This window comes from Bubalus kerabau, chromosome 3, assembly GCF_029407905.1.
Source record: "Bubalus kerabau isolate K-KA32 ecotype Philippines breed swamp buffalo chromosome 3, PCC_UOA_SB_1v2, whole genome shotgun sequence".
In the NCBI taxonomy this organism is placed as follows: Eukaryota; Metazoa; Chordata; class Mammalia; order Artiodactyla; family Bovidae; genus Bubalus; species Bubalus kerabau.
In genome coordinates, this window is record NC_073626.1 from 105,541,993 (window position 1) to 105,557,855 (window position 15,863).

General features: G+C 38.5%; 1 long non-coding RNA gene across 1 annotated transcript in view; it reads right to left on the reverse strand.

Annotated features, from left to right (window-relative positions):
- Positions 1-9,080: 9,080 nt before the first annotated feature.
- The window catches only part of LOC129646469 (uncharacterized), a 270,429-nt gene continuing 263,646 nt past the window's right edge, over positions 9,081-15,863 (reverse strand). Inside the window, exon 6 of the long non-coding RNA XR_008711965.1 lies at positions 9,081-10,895. This is a non-coding gene — a long non-coding RNA (uncharacterized LOC129646469). The remainder of the gene's footprint in view (positions 10,896-15,863) is intronic.

The following is a 15,863-nucleotide window of genomic DNA, read 5'->3' on the forward strand; positions in this document are numbered from 1 at the left end:
AACCATCTCTTCTGTCTATAATTTCAGTCCTGCTTCAATTCACTTCATTGCCTACCGTGACTCCATTTTTTCCTTTACTGAGAAGAATAAGGCCATGTGATCGATATGCATTCTTTTTTTTTTTTTTCTATGAAAGTTAGCTTTTCTTTTTTTTTTTTTTAAATTTTATTTTATTTTTAAACTTTACATAACTGTATTAGTTTTGCCAAATATCAAAATGAATCCGCCACAGGTATACATGTGTTCCCCATCCTGAACCCTCCTCCCTCCTCCCTCCCCATTCCATCCCTCTGGGTCGTCTATTTCCTCCATCTCAAAACTACCACTATGTCATCTTTTCTCTCTGGCCTCCATCTCAACAGTTTCACAAGGAAAATATTTTAAAATTTCTCAAAATTCAGTTGTTTTATGTGCTTCCTCTCCCATCTGAACCTGCATCTTCTATTCATTCAATCACTCATTCATTCAATCACTAGGCCAGTCAACACTTACTGGGCAGACATGCAGTACAGTAGTTTGAAGCCAGTGAAAGTGAAAGTGTTAGTCACTAAGTCGTGTCTAGCTCTTTGCAATTCTATGGACTGCAGCCTGCCAGGCTCTTCTATCCATGGAATTCTCCAGGCAAGAATACTGGAGTGGGGTGTCATTTCCTTCTCCAGAGGATCTTCCTAACCCAGGGATCAAACCCAGGTCTCCTGCATGGCAAGCAGATTCTTCACTGTCTGAGCCACCACAGAAGCCAGAGGTGGGTTTTAATACCTGTTTACTCACTTTCTAGCTTCACAAGCACAGGCAAGTTCCTTAATCTTTCTAGCATTGTTTGCTCAGCTTTAAAATGAATAATACCTTCTTTATGTACCAGTATGAAAATGAAATAACAAATGGCAGATTAAGCACTTATTACACTTAGTACATAGTAAACTTAGAAGCAAGAAAATGCTAGTTTCTAGGGGAATATAGTTGAAAAGTGTGATCCTCAGGACATGGTATCTTTTGGGGATCATGTCTTTTAATTATATATGATACACACACGAACTTATGTGTGTGAGTTTAAGTTGTTGTTCAGTCACCAAGTAGTATCCAAACTTTTGCAACCACATGGACTGCAGCAACCCAGGCTTCCCTGTCCATTATCTCCCAGAATTCACTCAAACTCATGTCCATTGTATTGATGATGCCATCTTTCCTTCTCATCCTCTGTTGCCCCCTTCTCCTCCTGCCCTCAATCTTTCCCAGCATCAAGGTCTTTTCCAATGAGTCGGCTCTTTTCATCAGCTAGCCAAATTGCTAGAGCTTCAGCATCAGTCTTTTCAATGAATATTCAGGGCTGATTTCCTTTAGGATTGACTGGTTTGATCTCCTTGTAGTCTGAGGGATGCTCAAGAGTCTTCTCCAACACCACAATTCAAAAGCATAAATTCTTTGGCACTCAGTCTTCTTTATGGTCCAACTCTCACATCCATACATGACTACTGGAAAAACCATAGCTTTGACTATACGGGCCTTTGTTGGCAAAGTGATGTGTCTGCTTTTGAATAAGCTATCTAGGTTCATTGTAGCTTTTCTTCCAAGGAGCAAACATCTTTTAATTTTGTGGCTGGAGTCACTGTCTGCAGTCATTTTGGAGCCCAAGAAAATAAAATCTGTCACTGTTTCTACTTTTTTCCCATCTATTTGCCATGACGTGATGAGATTGGATACCATGATCTTCGTTTTTCGGATGTTGAATTTTAAACCAGCTTTTCACTCTCCTCTTTCACCCTCATCAAGAGGCCCTTTAGTTCCTCTTTGCTTGAGTTTCAATAGTACAATATAAAATGGAATATAATATGGAGTATAATATAATGATCAATTTTAAGCTATAATTAATAAAAGATAAGCTGAGAGGCCAAGTACAAATAAATTTACAAAAGTTTACAGTGTTTCTATATTATTTGATTCCTACATAGAGATAAAAAAGATTTTATTTATAATTACTATAAAAATGTATAAGAAAAAATTTGATGTGAAAAACATGAGATTTGCTTAAATAAAATACTTAAGGTTGACTAAAGCATATAAAAGCTTAGAATTAGTTGAAAGATAGCTCGCTTCCTGGATATTATAATAGCCATAATATCTTGTATTCTGAACAAAATCCCAATGAGATTTGTTTTGTACTTGAAATAAAAGAAAAAGATTCTAAAATGCACCTGAAAGGATAGATAGGTAAAAGTGGAATTGGAAATTTGAAAAATGCAGCCATATGATAGGGCACTTTTCCTACTAGATATTAAGAGATACTATGTAAGTACAATGGGCTTCCCAGGTGGTGCTAGTGGTAAAGAACCCACCTGCTAATGCAGGAGACATAAGAGACCTGGGTTTGATCCCTGGATCAGGAAGATCCCCTGGAGGAGGACATGGCAACCCACTTAGTATTCTTGCCTAGAGAATCCTATGGACAGAGGAGCCTGGGAAGCTATGGGCCATAGGGTTTCAAAAAGTCAGACATGACTGAAGCGATTTAGCATACACATGTAAGTACAAAAACTAAAAAAATGGAACTGTCCCTAAAATCAGCAGATAGAAAATGGAATACATAGATAGTTCAGGAGGAAAACATAATTCATATGTTAAAGCATAACATACAAGAATGGTGACCTAATCTGTTAATGAGAAAAATATTATTTAATAATTAATTCACTATTTGGGATTTTAAATCTAAATTATATGTTTATCCCATTAATAACATTGACCACAAAATATTAAAAAGAAATTCTCACATCGAATAACATAATTAAAAGGGAAGCAACAGGCTGTGAAATTTTTGATACATATCAATTATAGTACTAGTACATGAATCCCTCATGCAAATCGATAAATAAGACCTAAAACCTAATTACATGAACAATCAAGTGACAAAAGGAGTATAAACGTTAATAAGAATGTGAAAAACAATTTACAGCCTTTCCTACTACAAAAGAAAAAGAACCGTAAGATACTCCTTCTGCCTGTCAAAATTAGAAAGAGATAAGAGTAATGCAATAGTCCATGTTTGTTATGGTGTGGTCAAACCTATATGGGCTTCCGGGTGGCTCAGTGATAAAGAATCTACCTGCCAATTCAAGAGACACAGGAGATGCGTGTCATGAAGACTCAGATCCCTGGGTCAAGAAGATCCCTGAAGGAGGAAATGGAAACCAATTCCACTGTTCTTGCCTGGAAAATCCCACAGACTGAGGAGCTTGGCGGGCAACAGTCTATGGGGTCACAAAGAGTCGGACACGACTGAGTAACCAAGCACACACACAAACACATACACTGTTGTTTGGACAGTAAATTAGTACATGTGCAATTTTATTGGTTCATTCTATCCATTCAGCAGATATTTTGTGAATATTTATCTTTATAAGGAATTGTTTTATGTAGTTGGAAAATTGGTATCAAAAGCTTTTCAATATTTACTTTTTTTATTCTTGGAATTACTTCTAGGAAATCTATTCTAAAGAAATAAATATTGATCAGCAAAAATATACATGTAAGTGATATTTATAATAACTTTAATAGCAAAAACTGTAGACACACCTGAAAGTCCAACAATAAGAATGATTAAATGAATATTGATATTTCCATATATTTGCTCATATATTCTTTAGACAAAATCAATTATTTAAAGATATAAGAGCCTTCAGGGTAATTAACAAGATGAGAGTTGCATATAGTACATAAAAGAAAGATAAGAGAGGTTATCACTGGACAGAAAACTATAGCTTGTTTTTTTTCCTTTTTCTATACCTTCCTATATTGGTTATAATGAGCATGTATTACTTTTAACATCAAAAGAAATAATATGCATTTTTTTAATTCTTTGAACTAATAGGGAAATAATTATTTTCACCTAAAAATATGAGAAGGCCTCAAAGGCACCTTTTAGACATTGCTGTATTATTATCTCTCTTGAATTTTCAGTCTTTCCTCAGCCCACAAATGAACTTAGATGTCTCCTATTAAAGAATTACTTTCTCCTTTTCCTTTGAGATAGCCTATATTTTTCACACCTATTATTACTGCCAAATTTCTTGGAAAAGCAATTTTTTTTCTTTCTTTGTTGCCGTCCATACATCCTTTTCAAAATGCTTCCTATGCCAATACACTGATTGAGCCAGTTCTATCTCAGATCATGATAAGTCTATTTAAAATTCAATTTTCTCCATCTTTCTTCTACTCTTTGCTCTACCTACATTGTTTGATTTTACTCTTCTTTTGATAATTTTCTAATCAATACTTCATTGGTTCATCTTTTTCCTGTTACATTTTAGATAATTTTCTCAACATTCTATTCTGAGCCTTATTCTCTTCTCACTTTCTATACTCTTTATCTTAAAAATGTTATCCATTTTCATATATTGATTTATCTCCTCTATGAATATAATTCACAAATTGATTTCTGATTCTCCCTTGAATCATATCCCCTCTTTTTTTCACCTGCAGGCTAGAAGCTGCCACCTGGATGTTCTTCAAGCGTGTCAAATGTAATAATCTCAAATCGTAAATATCTGCCCTGCCTTTAAATTTTTTTTATCACTTGACTTCTCTATTTCTATTTACTTTCCCACAATTGTACGCATATCAAGCTCAAAATATCTTAGACTACGTCTTTGTCTTGTTCCTACTCATCCAATTGTCCAAGACCTATATCTATCTATTTATCTATATCCTTTCATTTCCTTTGTCATTCTTTGAACTCTCACATAACTACCCTTACTTTACTGTAACCTGGCCTGCTCTCATAGAAGTAATACTCTGATGGTTAGTCAAACTTCTTCCATAATCTCCTGCTTCCCAAAACACAGCCAGATTTATCTTCCTACAACACCACTATAATTTTATCACCACCTACTCAAGTGACTTCCAAATGTCACTCTAGTTATATAAATGCAGTTATCTTGGCATTTAAGATCTTCTTTAATCCAGTCCTACCCCTTTTCCCTGCTACTGTACAGATTCCCTCTGCTCTAAGATGAACCACTTTGTGTGTATGAATTACCCTGTCAGAAATTGATAACACTCTTACTAAAGGCCCAGCTTAAGTATCACCATAATAGTGCAGCCCTCCCTGGCCATCCCCACGGCTGCTGCTCGCTAGGCTTAGTTGTGTCCAACTCTTTGCAACCCCATGGACTGCACCCTGCCAAGCTCCTCTGTCCATGGGGATTTCCCAGACAAGAATACTGGAGTGGGTTGCCATGCCCTCCTCCAGGGGATCTTCCCAACCCAAGGACTGAACCCAGGTCTCCCACATTGCAGGCAGACTGTTTACCATCTGAGCCACTGGGGAAGCCCCCATCCCCACTAGTTCCTTGTTTTAATCATTCTTATGGCAATTACTGACTTCTATTTGTGATTGTCCGTGAAAGTGCTTTCCTCTCAAACTATATTGTCAGGTCCTTAAGTATAAAGGTTGAATCAATTTAGCTTAGAATACCACAATACCTGAAAAAATATCCTGTATATATAGCAAGTTCACAAATACTAAGAAACAAATCAAGAAATTTACAGACAGCAAACTATTCAATACTTTTTAGTCATTGTATTCACGTATTTCTTTTAGCATATGGCTTGTTGACCTACTCTGTAAGATTATTAAAGCCTTGGGAATAGGTATCATACCTATCCTTTTATTTATAAATGATATAAATAATATAAACTTTATATTATTCATAAATTTATTTATAAATAACAGATTATAAATAAAGTCTTGGGAACTTATTATATAATAATAATATTTTCTTATTATGATTTGTCAATGATTAATCCATAAAGAGATACTGATTCTTAGGGTGACTATTCAGGTTAAAGCTATTTCTTGATCCAATTAAAGCTTTACAGAAAAGCTTAGGTAGATGCATATGTTCTTAAACATAGGCACAATTAGATCTCCCAATGGTAGATGAATCAGGCAACTCTTTTATTTGGCAGATTTTTCAAGGAAAAAAAGCATAAAATGACCAGTCATTTCCCTGAGCGCCTCTCTTATTTTAATAGCTATTACTCTCACTCCATGCTCATCTCCCCTGAGATACTGTGTTGGATTCTTTTCCTGAATAAGTCTTTCAAAAATTAAAGATAAATACAAGTCTCAGAATACCAACAACATTTCTCTCTGAGACATTTCTTATATGTTAAATCAAAACAGGGTGACATTAGAACCCAGTATTGCTCAGATCAGGTGAAGCCTTCCCTGGGTAAATCTATTACACAAGACTGTTCCCTCAGCTCCGAGCCAAAAGAAACAAGAGTAAAAGCACAATAATATGGTAATATCATTCCAAGATCCCAAATGTATCTGTAAAACCTCAGCTGGAAGTTGATTTAACCTCTCTGGTATTGTCGTGTGACCCCTGAGGTGGTACCTTGCCTTCTATAAGTGAGTAGAGCGATTACCATTACCCGTGGAAGCCAGAGCTCCCCAGTGACTTGGAAGAGTCTTGAGAAGGGATAAAGTTTCATAGCTTATTGCAATTCTTCCAGCACAGAAATCTCCCAGAGCTGAAACTCATTCAGAAATGATGAGGCATTTGAAGCTGCCTCAAATAAGAGTTCTCTACTAAAGTGACTGGCTAGTCCACATTCCACCTGAGAAAATGATGAAAAATCACATTCAAGGGGGAAAAATCCATTCCTACAACCGTACAATGGAGCAGAGACAATAATTATTAAACCGACTTTGATTCAAGTTTGTTGAACTCTTTAAATCCTTTATAGCCCATCTGTACTGGAGGTTTTAAATTTAATTTCTCCCATCTGATTCCTGTGATAACTCCTGTACACTGGATAATTAGGGAACTGAGCAAACAAACCACCACCCTTCCAGTATCAGAACACATGCACTGCCCCAGGTTTACCTCGCCTTACAAAGGCCTTCCCTCCATCGCACCATGATCTCTCTCACTCGCTCGCTCGCTCGCTCTCTGGGCAGTTTCCCACACGGCAGAGTGGAGCAAAAAGAAACTTAACATGTGGGGACTTAACTGATGCTAACTCAGAGTTTGGCTGTTATCCCACAAGAAGCAAAGCAGGAACAACAGGCCCCCTTTGCATTCACAATATTCTTGTTGCCATGTAGGAAAGGATTTTCAAGTGCAGTGGTGATCATTGGCTCGTGAGCCTCCTTTCCCACTGGCTTCCTTGGTTACATACCATGCATATTTTAAAATGAGCATCACTGGAGCAGGTTGGTGACAATAGCAATTTTGGGCAGCACACTTACAGCAGGACAAACTACATAAACTGGGGAAGGCTCTCAGCAGAGGCCCTGTGTTTAGGCGAGAGGGGGAATGGAGAAGTGGGAAGAGTTGTAAAAGACAAGAGGGACATTCACAGAAGAGAATGAACAACTATCACACGAAATGGTAAGTGAAAAAACTAAGCATTTCAAGCACAGTGTAGCAAAAATTTAAAATCAGCTGAACTGGAGCAGAATGGCAGAAGGCTATGGGAATTACCGCATCTGATTTCTTATGTGGAGAGTAGCCTGGCTCCAAAGAGAGGTGCTTTTATATTAGTTTGCTGACTGGAGGTAAGAAATAAAGGCAGCGACAGGAAATGGATATTTAAGGCAACTTGCAGGCCCACGTAGGAAGCAAGCCGCTGTTCTGCTGTAGCGGCCCTGCTGCCTTCTACTGGTGACCCTCTGTGGACACTGTCATAGTGGAAACAAGCAAAAGCTGCCTCCAAGAAAAGAGAAACATTTTAAAAGAAACAGAACGATCTGGCAATTTTTTTTTTTTTTTTAAGAACACAAATAACAAAGGACAAAGTAAATGGGTGAGAGAGGCAGAGTCAACTTTTTCAGAACTGTGAAGTGAGGAGCAGGGTGAGCAGGAGCAGAAGAGAGAGAGGGAGGAAGAACTCTAGAGCAAGAGGAGAGCCTACTAAAGAAGCCAGCCCCCTGTACAGACAGCCTGACGCCAGATGGCTTCTTCTAATAAATATTCAACCTTAACTCTGTTCCCATGTAACTTTGTTGTAAAGCTGCCAGCACACCCACACAGATCTGGGCCAGCAAAATGATTACAGTAGTACAAACAAAATAGTGCAATAGAGGAAACAGACAGACAGGGTCCTGTCCACAGACAGGCAGGGCTGGAAGATGTGAGCCGATGGACCTTTAGATTTAAGGCTTCAGAAGTCCTAATAATAAGTAGCATCCGAGGGGAGGGGACCTCAAAAGAAGAGAAGAAACGTTTAACTCTTATCTGTGCTCGCTTCATGTTTTAGCACTGAAACATGTACAACTTTTACTTTAGAGATGACATAGAAAACATTAGCTCTCAAATATTTTCCAGTGTAACCTTTATATTTAACTACATTTAGAGTAATAACAACCTCACTAAAATCACCCTCATTTTTAATTGCATCAGTATATAATAAGACTATGTACTTTAAGAATTACCATTTGGGAATAAAATAGATATTCACCATATATTTTAGAAAAACACAAATAATCTTTTTGAATGTCTTTTTTCTCTTCTTATCCCTCTTTGAGCTATTTGGTATTTAAATTCTATTTAGATATATAGGCACCTTTTGATTCTAGGAGAGGAATTCATGCATTTCAAAGTGTCTTTGGAAGAGAATTTGAAAATATTGATGTCAGAATAAAATGTTTCATTAATAAAGTAATTTATGGAGATTTTGAACCAAATAATGCTAAAACTCAGCTTGAGGGAATGGTGATATAGTGAAATATTATTTTAGAAATGCATATTATGAAATACATTGTGTGATGTTAGAAACAACTATTAGAGAACTATATCAAGCTTTTTAAATTTTAGTTTTCCAATGATATATATAAACTTCTTGTTTTAGAAATGAACTAAACCAACTTAGTAATGAAATACAGCAACTTGGAGCAAATCATTTAAAATGATTGGTATAAAAATGAGTTTCCAACTATATTTTATGTTCTAATTCTCAACTTGATATCAAGAATTGTCCAAAAAAAATCTCTAAAAGAGTTCATCATAAACCAAGCTTTCTCTTACCTCAAAATCAAGAATATATTTTTGTGGGGTTATCTGCGAGCACTGATAAGACTGCAGAAATGGAGACGTAAGAAAAACCAACAAAACAAAAAAATTAAACACTTACGAAAAGCTAGATAAGTTTTGTTAAGTGCATACTGTTGTTTTGACAGTTTGAGAATCTGCACAGATTTTACATTTTATTACACTGACATCAAAAGCTGTATTGATAGGAAAGGACCACATTTCTAACAAAGAGAGACAGATAAAAATTAGCATTTATCTTCTGGTGACATTGGCTTTCTAAGGGTAAGGCGTATAGTGTTTTCCCCTCTCTGCAGAGAACTGTCTCAAGGAACTGAGAAAGCTTGGAAGGTTAAGGCTTCCCAATTAAGGACACGATGGAGACAAATCCTTGAAAAGATATGTATAAATTGCACACATGAAATACAAACAATACAAACATATCTGTATACAAAATATGCAGTTGTGCATTCAAAGGAGCTAATGGCATGCAATAATGGGAAATTATTTGAACATCTGTTTGCACATTAATCTGCATATTTTTGCACATGCAATCATCAATTTGCATCAGCATATTTTGCATGTCGCATGCACACGTTAGACACCTGTTATTAAAATCCAAGTCCCTAATATGATGCTGATTCCCTTGAATATATTTTGTTTTCATGAGATTGATCATAGAGTCCAAAGGGTAGTGCATTTTTAAGAAAGGGGGCAATACACACAGAATGATATTAGTGGAAATACATGCACTTCTACCTCATCTATGCATGGGCAGTAGACTTCAGGTTTCAAAGAGGGAATAAGATTGGTTGGTAATGAAAAAGCAAAACAACATGATAGAGATGAATCATGACACCAGCTCCTTGCTTCTGGTAGAAAAATGATCAACCGCTGAAAAATACATTGAGAAGTCAACTGTGACAAGTATTTACTAGCACATAGTATATGGTCAATAAACAGCTGCTGATTCCTTGGTTAATAAAGAGATGTATAATTTAACTAAAATGTCACATTTAGCTAATGGTTACTAAGGCTCAATGATCTATCAGATTTTATTCTGACTGCTTTTACAGGCCTATCTCATTTAATCCATATGGAAATAGCCTTTGAGCAACTACTGAAAGACTGAACTAAAAAGACTAGGCTGTGCTACCAACTAGGAATGTGAACTTGGATTAATTTGTCTAGTAAGTGATTTTGTAAAATGGTAGACTGCATTGAGTCAGCAAATATGCCATACATATGGTGCTACTATCCCTTTTTTTAACCGTGGCAGAAATGAAAAACTCTATCCCAGCACTTTTTCCCACTGAGCCTGGACTTAGCCATAAATTCTTCCTTAACACTGCACTCCAGGCAACCACCACCAACTGATCAAATTTGGCACACAAGATGAATCTATTTTCTATCCTTGGACTATATTTTCTCTAAGACTCTCTCCATATACTGAATCAAAAAACTCTTATAGGACACTAAAATCCTTTGTTTTGAAGGAACTATTCTAATTATTTGGTTGTTTTCTAATTACAATGTATCAAACATGCTCTGAAACTAGTTGACCATTGTTTAAGACATAGAACAAGCAACTCTTGCTCTATGTAGAATTTCAACTGTAATAGAGTATTTTTAATGGATTTAATCCATATGATATGTTATAGCAAAGTAACGTTCAATATATTTCCCCCTTTTGGATTATCCATAAAAGTACTTTCTTCCAGGCAGTTATGCAAAGTGGATCAGGAAAGCAGCATGAAGCAATCCTTTGCACAGCACAGCCCTTGGGCATGGAAGAAAGACAGCAGCCGTGGTCCCAGCTTCTGCCAGACAGAGCGTTGGTGGTGTGATAGAAAGCACAGAAACCTGTAGGCACATTAAAAGGACATATTCAGACTCTTCAAAAGATATGAAAAGATGGGAAACAAATGGAGCTCTCAGAGAGGATGGTTTTTTGAGAAAAATCGCTAGGAAATCCTCCAGTGTGATAAGCATTGCAAACAGCTGAGAGGAATCCATCAAAAGTATATACTGAGTGTTTGCTTTATGTCTAGTGCTGGGCTATGCTCTTAGAGAAGTACAATAAAGGACTATTACACATTGCTTGCTTTTGTAGAAACTGCATCCTAGTTGAAAGGAATAAAACTTACAGATAATATTGCAAAACTGCTCATACACCAAGAATATTCTTTCCAGCTACATCTATACCCACAAGGACAACATTTCAATCCCCTGTATAACTTTGAATAGCAAGGCTCCAACAAAGAATGCCCAGAATACTTTTTATGAGGTAGCAAAATGATTCCTGTTTTGATCTTGACACTTGGGTTATTTTCCTAGTTATTTATTGTGCCTTGCCTCCTCTTCTTGATGGTACCTGCTCATCACACATATCTCTTGTTTCTAGAACCATCATCCAAATTCCCCTAAAGAATCACCATTCACCCGCATTCAGTCGTGTGGATTGGGTGGAACTTCACATCTAGCTCCAAGGGTGGGCAAGTGAGCTTCATCAGACAATGGCAAGGAGACTTAGCATTTACTAGGGTTATGGTGAAAGAGAAACTCTGTGTGACTGGACTGACTAGTGGCCACAGGTAGAAACTGCCTAATGAGAAAGCCCAAAAAACGAAAACAGAACTTTCTTTTTTTTTTAGAAATGGAAGCAGACCAATCCCTAATGGCACAATATGAGCATTGCTGCTGCTGCTGCTAAGTCACTTCAGTTGTGTCTGACTCTGTGCGACCCCATAGACGGCAGCCCACCAGGCTCCCCATCCCTGAGATTCTCTAGGCAACAACACTGGAGTGGGTTGCCATTTCCTTCTCTAATGCATGAAAGTGAAAAGTGAAAGTGAAGTCCCTTAGTCGTGTCCGACTCTTCACGACCCCATGGACTGCAGCCCACCAGGTACCTCCGTCCATGGGATTTTCCAGGCAAGAGTACTGGAGTGGGTTGCATTGCCTTCTCCAGATATGAGCATTGGGATATAGCAAAGTCCAATTCTAGCTACATTCCTGGACTTTTCAGTTACCCAAACTATCAAATTCTTACATCCCACCTACCACCCAGCTTAAACTAGTTTAAACTGGAGTTCTACAATGAACACCTTAATCTGGCAAATTCAGTCCATATCACTGACATACATTGAGGCAGTCAGTTGGTCCCAATTAATAAATCACATGCTGAAAGAACTTAAATCACTTTCCCTAAATCACATAATAAAGGTCAACAAAAGTACAGAAAGTAAAGGCCTCAATTTTATTAACAAAATTGAAACACCGCATTCTTAGAAAGTATTCTCTATAGCTATTTTCTTACCCTTGCAGGGACTGAGAACCAAATCCTACATCCCTTCACCTCATCCAAGTCCCTCCTAATATACCCTCTGGGAAATGGAAAATAAGATAATCACCACAATTGCCCTTCACTATAATCTTCCCTTGATTTAGGATTTTTTTCAAGTTGCTAATAGAGAACCTTTATGAAAACAAGAGTATCTAATTATTGGGGAGAATTATCAGAATTCCAAGAAGTTTCTTGTTAGGCCTATTTATAGGACTATTAGTGTTAATTCTCAATTTAGAGACCCTTCTCCTGCTTATTTCCCCTATGAATTCAACTGGCTCTCACTGAGTCCCTCAGAGGGAGAGGCCCAAGCAGTACAAAATTCACTCAGAATTTAGGGCATTGCCTAGGGACAACAGTCAATGATCACTCTGAATGTCATCCCAGGATACTAGCAGAACACTAAGGTGTTTTAGCCTGACTCCAGGAAGTAATTTATGCAATGAATTTTCTAGCTGGTGAAAATGAGTAATAAAGAAAGAACCAAGATCAGGAGGAGCTAAATTTCTCACACATAATATGGGGAAAGGGGAGGGTGGGATTAATTGGTAGATTAGGATAGGCATATATACACTGCTGTGTATAAAATGGACTTCCCTGGTGGCTCAGTGGTAAAGAAACTGTCTGCAAGGCAAAAGGCATGGGTTCGGTCCCTGGGTCAGGAAGATTACATGGAGAAGGAAATGGCAACCTACTCCAGTATTCTTGCCTGGAAAATCCCATGAACAGAGGAGCCTGGAGGGTTATAGTCCATGGGGTCACAAAGAATTGGACATAACTGAACCACTGCTGCTGCTAAGTCGCTTCAGTCGTGTCTGACTCTGTGCGACCCCTTAGACGGCAGCCCACCAGGCTCCCCCGTCCCTGGGATTCTCCAGGCAAGAACACTGGAGTGGGTTGCCATTTCCTCTCCAATGCATGAAAGTGAAAAGTGAAAGTGAAGTTGCTCAGTCGTGTCCGACTCTTAGCGACCCCATGGACTGCAGCCTACCAGGCTCCTCCATCCATGGGCTTTTCCAGGCAAGAGTACTGGAGTGGGGTGCCATTGCCTTCTCTGACTGAACCACTAAACCACAATAATGTATAAAATAGATAACTAATGAGAACCTACAGTATAGTACAGGGAGCTCTACTCAGTGACCTGTGGTGACCTAAGTGGGAAGAAAGTCCAAAAAGATAGGGAATATATATATATATATGTGTGTATATATATATATATATATATATATATATATATCTGATTCACTTTCCCATACAGCAGAGACTAACACACCATTATAAAGCAACTCTGTGTGCATGCTCAGTTACTCAGTCATGTCTGAATCTTTGTGACGCTATGGACTGTAGCCTGCCAGGTTCCTCTGTCCATGGCATTATCCAGGCAAGAATACTGGAGTGGCTTTCCATTTCCTCCTCCAGGTGAATCTTTCAAATCCAGGGATCAAACCTGTGTGAGTGTGGCTCCTACCTTGGCATGCAGATTCTTTACCACTGAGCCACCTGGGAAGCCCATAAAGCAACTATATTCCAAAAAAACTAAAAATTAATAAGTAGAAGTCACAGAAGCTCCTACAATCTAGCCACCTCCATGGAAACCTTTCTCAGTACCCCAATAGCTATAGACTATACTGGGGAAACAGTGGAAACAGTGTCAGACTTTATTTTGGGGGCTCCAAAATCACTGCAGAGGTGACTGCAGCCATGAAATTAAAAGACGCTTACTCCTTGGAAGGAAAGTTATGACCAAGTTAGATAGCATATTCAAAAGCAGAGACATTACTTTGCCAACAAAGGTCCGTCTAGTCAAGGCTATGGTTTTTCCCATGGTCATGTATGGATGTGAGAGTTGGACTGTGAAGAATGCTGAGCGCCAAAGAACTGATGCTTTTGAACTGTGGTGTTGGAGAAGACTCTTGAGAGTCCCTTGGACTGCAAGGAGATCCAACCAGTCCATTCTGAAGGAGATCAGCCCTGAGATTTCTTTGGAAGGAATGATGCTAAAGCTGAAACTCCAGTACTTTGGCCACCTCATGTGAAGAGTTGACTCATTGGAAAAGACTCTGATGCTGGGAGGGATTGTGGGCAGGAGGAGAAGGGGACGACAGAGGATGAGATGGCTGGATGGCATCACTGACTCGATGGAAGTGAGTCTGAGTGAACTCTGGGAGTTGGTGATGGACAGGGAGGCCTGGCGTGCTGTGATTCATGGGGTCGCAAAGAGTCAGACACGACTGAGAGACTAAACTGATACCTTCATATATATACCTTTCTGTGAAGAAAGCTGAGAGCCGAAGAACTGATGCTTTTGAACTGTGGTGTTGGAGAAGACTCTTGAGAGTCCCTTGGACTGCAAGGAGATCCAACCAGTCCATTCTGAAGGAGATCAGCCCTGGGATTTCTTTGGAAGGAATGATGCTAAAGCTGAAACTCCAGTACTTTGGCCACCTCATGCAAAGAGTTGACTCATTGGAAAAGACTCTGATGCTGGGAGAGATGGGGGGCAGGAGGAGAAGGGGACGACAGAGGATGAGATGGCTGGATGGCATCACCGACTGGATGGATATGAGTTTAAGTAAACTCCGGGAGTTGGTGATGGACAGGGAGGCCTGGCGTGGTGCAATTCATGGGGTCGCAAAGAGTCGGACACAACTGAGGGACTGAACTGAACTGATACCTTTATAGAGACTTCCCTGGTAACTCAGATGGTAAAGAATCTGCCTGCAAGGAAGGAGACATGGGTTCGATCCCTGGGTCAGGAAGATCCCCTGGAGAAGGGAATGGCAACCCATTCCAGTATTCTTGCCTGGGGAATTTCATGGATGGAGGAGCCTGGCAGGCTATAGGCCATAGGGTCTCAAAGAGTCAGACAGGACTGAGTGATTTCACTTTCACAAAGCTTCACTAGGGGGTCCCAGAGGGTTGGGTAGATTTTAAATTAAAATGTAAAGATTTAATTAAAAAATAATAATATTAAAAATATCAGAGTCAATCCATAATAGCTGCATAGGTGAACCACTGAGTCCTTAGCTCATTGCCTAACCCAAGAAGTCACCCACTGACAATGTGGAAGTATCTCCATCACCGACTCCTTGCTACTAATATCACGTTTAAACTAAGCATTTGTTCTTTTCAATCTACTTTCTGTTTAGAAAGTGCTTCTATTATTTTGAGCTTGTGTTTACTTTTTCACCTTTTTGTAAGAAAAATTGCATTTTATTAGCTAGAATCCAAATACAGCTAAATGAGGAAAACTCAATAAAAGGACTAAAAGAATTTGTTCATCCGATAAATTTGCTGTGAAATGCCATGTTTGTGGCTGTGCCTGCAGTCATTTCAGTTACAAGACACATAGTAGGAAACAGTTTTGGGATTTTCAGCCATTAGTTTATAATTGAATAAGCTAGATGTGTTCATTCATATAAAGTTAATGCAATTTTTCTTGGGAAAGTTTAATATCCTACAAATCCATTATCATATTTACAAAT